At 49.8% G+C, this 9,193-nt stretch overlaps 1 long non-coding RNA gene across 3 annotated transcripts; it reads right to left on the minus strand.

Annotated features, from left to right (window-relative positions):
• Positions 1-1,989: 1,989 nt before the first annotated feature.
• LOC119300242 lies at positions 1,990-6,773 on the minus strand. 3 transcript variants are annotated; one of them, XR_005146411.1, is made up of 6 exons: positions 5,829-6,773; positions 5,385-5,529; positions 4,695-5,231; positions 4,416-4,512; positions 4,281-4,312; positions 3,642-3,973 (listed from the first exon to the last, which is right to left on the minus strand). It is a non-coding gene; the product is annotated as an uncharacterized LOC119300242 (long non-coding RNA). The 3 variants fall into 3 exon arrangements; XR_005146409.1 differs by lacking the exon at positions 3,642-3,973 and adding an exon at positions 1,990-2,142 and having other exon boundaries at positions 4,416-5,231; XR_005146408.1 differs by having other exon boundaries at positions 4,416-5,231.
• Between the last annotated feature and the right edge of the window lie 2,420 nt (positions 6,774-9,193).

The raw sequence follows: 9,193 nt of genomic DNA on the forward strand, positions 1-9,193 counted from the left end.
GTTTGAAAACTTCTATTATTTACCAAACTTTGAATTTGAATTTCGGACCGGTTTTGATCTAACGATAGATTAGCAGCAGTAACCGTGGTGACGTGGCATCATTAGCGTGGGATCACTGTAGCTTAATTATCCGGGCGTCACACTTTTCCACACCCAAATGAGCTCGGGCAAGTGACAGACGTCCACCGACGGCATTTATGTAGGCGGAAAGCTCTCCGGAATGCCCCAGTTGGCCGTCGGATCCTTCTCTGTCCCAACCTGGTCTGACGACGTGATCCTTGTCGGCAGCTGGATGGATGGGGGATGAGATCCCGGGCGTGGCAGGGGGCAGCTACTCGTCCAGGTCCGCCTCCGCTCCCAGCGTCGCCGTGCGCTTCCCTCTCCTGTTGCCTCCGTCGACGGTTCCTCTGGGCGATGTTCTCTAGCTTGCACGACGTCGTCGAGGACAAGGAGCCGATAGACGACGCAGAGTCAACCTCGGTCGTGATGGTTGGGGACGGGTCGGACAATATCTAGGGCAACAAATCAGGATTGATGCGAGGATAGGGAGCAAGCGTGGCGGACCGTGATGGACTCAGACGCTGGAAATGGTGGAGGGAGGTGGGAGGAAGGCGAAGGGTTTGGTGGATTTGATGCAACTTGTGGTGGGGTAGGTCTGTCTGGTCCGACACGACGGACGCGACCGGGCCTCCCATATCTACCCTACATCTGGGCTGGATATGAGGGGTGTCAGTTAGCCCCAACATTTCAGGCCCATTTGAGGCGTCCGTCTAGGTAGTTTTTTTATCGGTCACTAACCGAGCCGTCCGCCTAAGCATTTGATGCAGGTTTGGGGTGCCCAGTTGTAGATGCTCTAAGTTGTTCTAGTTGGGAAAAGATTAACCACTAGTGGCCACTTTGGTCACTGTGCAACTAACCTAAAAGCATCTACAATTAGACCTCCCATACCCTACCCAAACGCCCAGGTGGGCTGCCCGACCAATGTTCAGACTAAAATATGCCACTCAACCAGACGCCCCATATCTGGCCCAAACACCCAGACTGACCGGCAGCCCCCATATCTTGCCCATATCTGGGGTGAATATGGGGACGCCCGGACACGCATGGACGCAGGCGCCACGTCAAATCTGGTCCACTATGTCCACCCAACCCCAAATAAATTGAACCCTATCCATACTTCAGACAAAACTCTAGCCGCATTCCACTCGAATCCATTCCCCTCCGCCCACAAGCTTTCATCCGGTGATCTCCTACCTTCTCCGGCATGGCGGGCCCAAGTCCCCGTTGACCCGGAGCTCGTCCCACTCCGCCGCTCTCGGAAGGAGGCCGCCGGACGAGGATCCTTCTATTGAGAGAATCCATTGTGTCCACCCAAATAGCGCATGGACCCGGCACGAGGCGTGTAACCGCTGCCTCATCGAAGGCGGTACAGTCCATCTGACGTCCGAACATGGTGACGAATGCTCAACCATTTTGTTGGCGCGCCAAGGTGAGGATGAATGCATGAGCGCAGGGGCAGGCCACCTCAATTCAAGGGTATTCAGTTGAATACCCATTAATTTTGCCAAAAAACTAGATATATATAATGTATATACTGTGTATATATAAGGAAAAACGAAACTGTACAGTCAAACTTGCTAGTTAAGTATTTCAGCCCAAAACTCCACGACTCCGCGACTTGGCCCATTGGCCCAAGTGGCTGTAGCGCGCGCACGCATGCAGACCATCGATCTGTCGACCGTCAGCCCTAAAAAAAAATCTATCGATCAGGTCAGACGGAGACGAACCGACACCTTTGCCCTGTTCTCTCCCCACGCGAGCGGCGAGCCGCCAGGAGGCCACGGCGGTTGCCATCGCCTGCTCGGCGATTGGACGTGCGAACGGCGGCCCGGACGGCGGCGCGACGAATTCATCCCCCGCTTACCCTGGTTCTGATCCAGCAGTGGGCAGCAGCCAGCAGGCATTGGTTCAGTTTCAAAGGCACAACCCACAGATTCAGGTATAATTGCTAATTGGATATATTAATCCTTCACTTCTGAAATTGGGAGCTCTCTTCTCATGCCAATTCTTATTTCTTAGTCCAACTGAATAATATATCACTGCAGGCAGGAGCAGAATTTTCTTCTCGTTAAGGAGGATGCACTACAGTACATACAAACAAAAGTAAGTTAGTTTGAACACTTCTCTGCCTATATAATTATAGTGATATTAGAACTTGTTTGCAGTCGATTGTGAATTATTTAGACATGAGAATTTGCAATTTCCAATTTAAATTTGTAATGTGAAAATGTTTATAAATTTTGATTTTGCTACAATGAACATTATCTAAAGAATAGTACTCCTGTAATTTGTAAGGTTTCTTATCCTTTTCTATTTCTATTCTCTATATATCTTAGATTTTGCCACAATATGTTGAACAATTACTTTTATATGTTGAACAATGCAAGTTATGATCAATTTTGATGAATATAAAACATTATGAAATATCTTTTATATAGTTTAGAACTAGTACAATATACTACTATAATCGGTTATACACGCCAAAAAGAAGGCTATAGGCTTCCCAAAAGAAATTCAAAATTTGAATACACAGTCTTCAATTCTTGGGCCCGCCCCTACATGAGCGTTGTCTAACGCAAGTATGATGCGATGTGCCTGGGCGGCGGCGGCAGCCCTCGCGGCACAAGTTGGCGACCTACAACCGAGGCGACGACAATTTCTATTGCAATCGTCGTCCGCGTTTGCTACGGCCGACAACAAAAATTGTTGTGGCGATAACGGCCAAGCTTTTGCGATCAGTGAGGCGTCTTCCTCAGTGACGATGGAAGACGGGCGAGCGCGCGCGGCCGAGGGCGAACACAGGGTGCCACGAGGTGGCCGGCAAGCGCAGGCGGCCGAGGGCAAGGGCGCGTAGCCGTGGGCGAGCGCGACCGCCATGTGTTTTTCCTGGCATTTTCTGGTACTGGAGGTATACGTGAGGATGAAGAAGAAGATTGACTAAGATCTGACGGCTGGAACAGGACGCATCGAACGGCTGGGGCCGGCCGGGCGGCTAGCGCTGGCCAAAGGATAATCCATCCGGCGTGAATTCCGGCGGTCGAGATGGATCCGTAGTCAAAGGGGCACATTATCTAGGATCCGTTTCTTGGGCAAAGGACAATGGCGTTTGGAATGACATAGGGCTGCACAGGAGTTCTACAGCTCCGATGGTCACATCCGGGCTGTGGTTGTCCGCTTTTCGGGCCGGCGCGGCCGCACCTGGGAGAGGCGACGGAGAAAACCGGCCGCGGCACGCAGACGGCATGTCGAACCGGTGAAGGCCGTAGCTTGTGTCGGTAGGCACACCATCCACTTCTCCTGGAAATTTCTGTCTGATACGAACGTCGTGTGGTCTCCGATACGAACGTCGTGTGGTCTCCGCCGCGAGAAGAGCCGAGGGCGTGGATTCTAAAGCTGGATTTGCCGGGACAGCATTATTCAAGAAGCTACTCGTTCCGCCATTAAAAAATTGGCCAATGACGCGAGTGTGATCCGTGATCACTGTCTATTTATATTATAATATGTGAAGCATGAGGAATCTCCACGTATGGAGTGACCGGGCGCAGGTGAAGCGGAGGGCACCAGATTCCTCTGGACGGTTTTAGAATTCCAGTTAAAAAAAACTAGTAAGCATGCACGTGCAACGCACGTCTCGACTAACAAATATCATGCTTTATGAATACATGCCCAAGTCCATTGCGTAACAACTACCAAATATCGTTAACTAATTGATACAAATTCAGTCCATGAAGAAAATTAAATTGTGGCCAAGTATATTTGCATTATGTCCCCCCTCGATCGAGTACTGCATCTTGGCAACCAACGCCATCACCAACACCTCGCGGGTAACCATGGTATTATATAGATGTTCATCATGTAGTGCAGATATAATTGTTTGTCATATATTGCAGCCATGACCTCTTAAATTGCATAACTGACATAATTCACGTGTTATTCATAGATTAGAGTAATCATTTGATCTAAACTGGACTAAATTTGAGGAATAATATTCCGAACCAAAGAAAAATATATTTTCAATCTTTTTTTCTTCTAGTTGGTACCTACAAATGTGCCACTGCCAATAGGCACTGGGAAAAAAAGATATGTAAGTGCGTATATAGAGGCAACAAAAATTAGTAGTTTCCACGGAAGCTGATCAAATGACATAATTCATCAAAGTTCGGAGATACAAGTTTGCGCATCTAAGAAACAAAAAAATGCTAGTTCATACAGAAACCTACCATCAAGTTGTATCAATAAGACATCCTCGCCCCTGCGGTTGTACCAAGCAATGTCAGGAACACGTGAAACCAGTCACAAAGCTCGCTAACAGACAAATCAAATGCCCAAAGCACTAAAGGTGGAACCACACTTACTCATAATCTGAAAGGTCCTGGCCAATGTAATTCATTTATGGTCATTTAGTGTTAATCCTTCCATGACAAGGTCCAGAGTAACGAAGGTATTTGCAACCTGTAATTTCAAATAGTAAGCTTCTCTTGTGAACATTCACAATAAATCACATACCCAGTTTTTAATAGTTTGGAAAATAACAACAGAACATTGGGATTATAAGTTGAATAGCTCTTAGTGAGAAACAACAAAATCCAATAGTAGTATGAAACCGAAAAGAAAAACAACAAAAATATCCAAACCATGATGACCGCCTAATTTCAATAATCTCCTCGTTCCCCTAGAATTCCTGTTCTCCCTCTCAAAAAAACAATCCAGTTTCCGTCGGGGTAGAATGAGCTCTCGGTGTGTCCTCATTGTCGCCAAAGGAGCGGTGGACGCAGAGCAACACGTGAAGCCGGAGCCCGAGTGGTCAGCGGCGGCCGGGAAACAAAGCAACACGTGCAAAGGGAGCCCTCGCTGTCCGCGGTGGCCGGGATACCAAGCAACACGTCGCGAGAGCCCCCATGTCGGAGGTGGCCGGGAAACACGTGCAGCCGGAGCCCCTGTGGTCGGCGGCGTCCAGGATACAGGGCAACCAGAGCAACGTGTGCTACATGGCCTCCCCCCGCCATGCTGGTCCAAGGGCGTCCTGTTCGTCGGCCTCCTCGAGTCGTCGCCCGTGATGAACACCTCGGCATACGCGCGCAGCAACCCCACGTCGACGACCTGCACACCCATCTCCATGGTAGTGGTCGGCTGTGCCACGCCGTCCTTGTCGACAGCTGCAGGCCGATTAGCTGATAACCGAATTTAGTTTTCAGACTCGTTAACTGAATTAGCCCATGTAGCCCTTGCTACTTGTACATTTTCAGACTTGATAACTGAATTTACTTTAGGAAAATAGATTAAGCATTCCATTTCCTTGCACAAACAAATCGACATGACGTTACCTTGCCATCTGCGGACCTTTTGTTCGTATATCTTTTTCGAATCTCAAAGCCCTTTTGACCACCACAGCTAAGGCAAAATGCCCAAGCTTCATCCGAATTTTTAAATTTCATGCCAACATGAGGTACCAAACCGGACAATATAGCTCTGCAATAGAAAAGTAATCGTGAGCACAAGAAACTTGTGCAAGTGCCATATTTCAGGATGAGAGAAAAGTAAATGTGAAAGAGAAAGCTTGGTAGCTCATATTGGCATGGTACGATGGTATGATGTGTTAGCCTCTTCTTCCATCTCAATAGACAAAATACAACCCCGACTGATTCTTCTTTTTATAAAAGGGAAAGCTTGATCAAGTTGAAAGCGGTCTTATGATAAAAATTCTGTCAGTTCTAGTGAGCTATTCATAGGAACATGGCTTGAGAAAGGGAAACTTCAGACTTACGCACCAGATTGAAAAGGAGAGCAGGTCGTCCTCACCGGCTGCTTCTTCCACGAATAAAAGGGCAGAGGTTGATCAAGGGAAAATATTCTAAAGTTGAAAGCAATCTGATGTTCCTAACTGCAGTTAGCGATTCATGGGGAAGATAACAGGAGAAAAGCAAAGATAATTACGTATTTCACCGGCAATCGACTCCTTCACCAGAACGCGATTGAAGAACAGAGAAGGTCATTCTCCAGCGATCCAATCCTTCACCGGAGTGGGCTCTCACCCTGCGGCTCGACTCCAGGGCCTTCCTTCGGGAGGAGCAGGGCCGGCACCAGAGCTACAAGTCCCACGTGCTCCCTCGCCTACGCCGCGACTCCCCGGGCCGCCGACGCGATCTCCCGCGCCGACCTGAAGCCGGCCAACACCACGCCGGTCTTCGAGGCGTCGGCAAGAGAGGTACAGGAGCCGTGGTGTCCGGCGTCGGGCAGGGCAGCGGCGAGTACTTCTCGCGCGTTGGCGTGGGCCGGCTCGCGCGGCAGCTCTGCATGGTGCTGGGCGGCGGTAGCGACGTCACCTGGCCGCAGTGCCAGCCCTGCGCCGACACCTTATGTAGATCCACTGGCACGTACAGGCCCGCCATTGCTTGCTGCTGATGCGCCGCAAAATCAGTCGCAGGTCTTGGCCCTTTCGCCCCGCCATCCATGATCCAGCGGCAGCGCGGGTGAGGGTGGCGTGCGTCTCGAAGCAGAGAAGATAGGGGATTGGTGGCGGGGGGCGGACTTGCAGTTGCGTGCGTGCTCGCCGCGTCGATGTGCCCTTCGTCGTGTTGGGGCTTCTTTTCTCTTCAGCAGCGACGCCTAGGACCTGCGGGGTTCAATCTATCCTCTCCATCACCGATTCATTTTCCGCGGAGGCGCAACCGGCTAGGGTTGGGAGGCCATGGAATCGGGAAGGATGAGGGGCGAAGCAGGCGAAGTATGGAAAAAAACAACACTTTACTATCGAATCGTTACTTTTCACTTACGGGGGGCATGGTGGGTAATTTTCTTCAAAGGTGGAGTATGGTCAGTCAATGCAATTTACTAAGCGTACACAGAAAATGGATTAGATTAACGCTAGCTGTTAGATTAAATTTAATGGGCCTAATCATGCGGTGGTAATTGATCCGTGTACATTTCGTGGGATGCGTTTAGAGAAGTTCTTATTTAATTGTTTAATAGTAGTGATGAAGATATGGAAAAACTTCTGTCCGAATTTTTATTTTACTGGCCATCCAAACCCTGAAAGGTCTTGCCTGAAGGTACAACTGAGTTCTACAAAAAGAAAATCCTGAAAGGCCACGTGGCATATGATAAGGGCAAGGAAATAAAACTGAGTTCTAAAAAAAGAGAAACCTGAAAGGTCACGTGGCATATGATAAGGGGGATTTAGCCATCCAACACCGGTTATCTAAATTGGTCAGTGTGCACGGAGCCCCAGTAGTTCGCCAGTGGCGTCTTGTCCTTCCCATCGCTAGCCGCGCTGTCGCTAGCCGCGCTGTAGTTCGCCAGTGGCGTCTTGTCCTTCGCATCGTGAAGGATGAGGAGCCCCAGTCTCCGCCCGTCGCTAGCCGCGCTTCTAGAGGATTACTAATAAAGCCCTTAAACTCTCAAACCTCTAAAAATAAGCGCTTTTTACAGTTTTTGCCGAAAAAACGCCATAGACTAGAACCTCTAAACCCTCAAACCCGTAAAAAAAATAGAGGTCCAACCCTCAAACCACTTTGCAATCTGAAGAAGTAGAGGTTGAGAGAAAAATCTCCCCCAACCTGCACTCCTCCTCCTCTCTCGCACGGGAGGCAACTGCCTCCTCCTCCCGCCGCCTCCTGCCGCGCCGGCCATGGAGGGCCCCGCCGCCGCCGCGCCCCCGCTTGCCGCGCCCATCCTGCTCGCCTCGCCCGCCCCGGCGCTGAAAGGATCGATATGGTTGACTAGAGGGGGGGGGGGTGAATAGGCAACTATCAATTTTTACTTTTCTTTACCAAATTAAACTTTGCATCAAAGTAGGTTGTCTAGATGTGCAACTAGGTGATCAACCTATATAATGCAATAACAATAAGCATACAAGCAAGCAAGGGAAGAAACACTAAAGAGTTTGCACAAGTAAAGATAAGAGATAACCAAGAGTGGATCCGGTGAAGACGAGGATGTGTTACCGAAGTTCCTTTCTTTTGAGGGGAAGTACGTCTCCGTTAGAGCGGTGTGGAGGCTAACGAGATGCCGTGATTCCACTATCGGTGCCCTTGAAGGCGGCGACCGAACCTTTACAAATAAGGTTGGGGCAATCTCCACAACTTAATCGGAGGCTCCCAACAAGACCATGAAGCTTCATCACAATGGACTATGGCTCCGTGGTGACCTCGACCGTCTAGGGTGCTCAAACACCCAAGAGTAACAAGATCCGCTAGGGATGAGTGGAGGAATCGAAAATCCCTTGGTGGAAGTGTAGATCGGGGCCTTCTCAACCACTCCCGAGCAAATCAACAAGTTTGATTGGCCAGAGAGATAGATCGGGCGAAAATGGAGCTTGGAGCATTTAATGGAGCTTGAGCAATAAATGAAGCTTGGGGGAGGAAGAGGTAGGTCAAAGAGAAGAAGGGGACTCCCTTTTATAGTGGGGGCAACAATCCAACCGTTTCCCCCCACCAACCAGCCCCGCACAGGGCGGTGCTATCGCTGAGAGGGGGCGGTACTATCGCCAGGACAGCGCTACTGCCGCACCAGGCAGCGGCACTGCCGCGCAGAGGAGACTAGTAGGAAAGGACCCAACCGCGATACTACCGCGTTGGTAGGGACGGTACTACCGCTCCTAGAACGGTACTTCCGCCTCTACAACCGTGACTAGTGCCGCAAAACCCGACACGAGAAAAAGACCTCTCGAATCGAGGCGGTAGGAGCCAGACTGCCCAGCGGTACTACGGCAGCGGGGTCATGGGCGGTACTACCGCTGTGGACCATTAAGAAAAGCACTCTTCACATCCATTTGTTGTAACTTAAAGTTATGATGAGAAGCATATGCAATCAACATGCGAATGGATTCAAGACGAGCAACGGGAGTAAAGGTTTCACCGTAGTCGATACCCTCGACTTGGGAGTAGCCTTGTGCTACCAAACGAGCCTTGTTGCGAATGATAATCCCATGGGCATCTTGCTTGTTCTTAAATATCCACTTGGTTCCTATGACATTGTGATTCCCAGTCGGTCTTGGCACCAATCTCCACACTTTGTTGCGCTCGAAGTTGTTGAGTTCTTCATGCATGGCATTGAGCCAATCCGGATCTTCTAGCGCTTCATATACCTTGTGGGGTTCCACACAAGAGACAAACGCGTGATGCTCAAAGTAATT

Source organism: Triticum dicoccoides, chromosome 5A (genome assembly GCF_002162155.2).
Source record: "Triticum dicoccoides isolate Atlit2015 ecotype Zavitan chromosome 5A, WEW_v2.0, whole genome shotgun sequence".
Classification (NCBI taxonomy): domain Eukaryota; kingdom Viridiplantae; phylum Streptophyta; class Magnoliopsida; order Poales; family Poaceae; genus Triticum; species Triticum dicoccoides.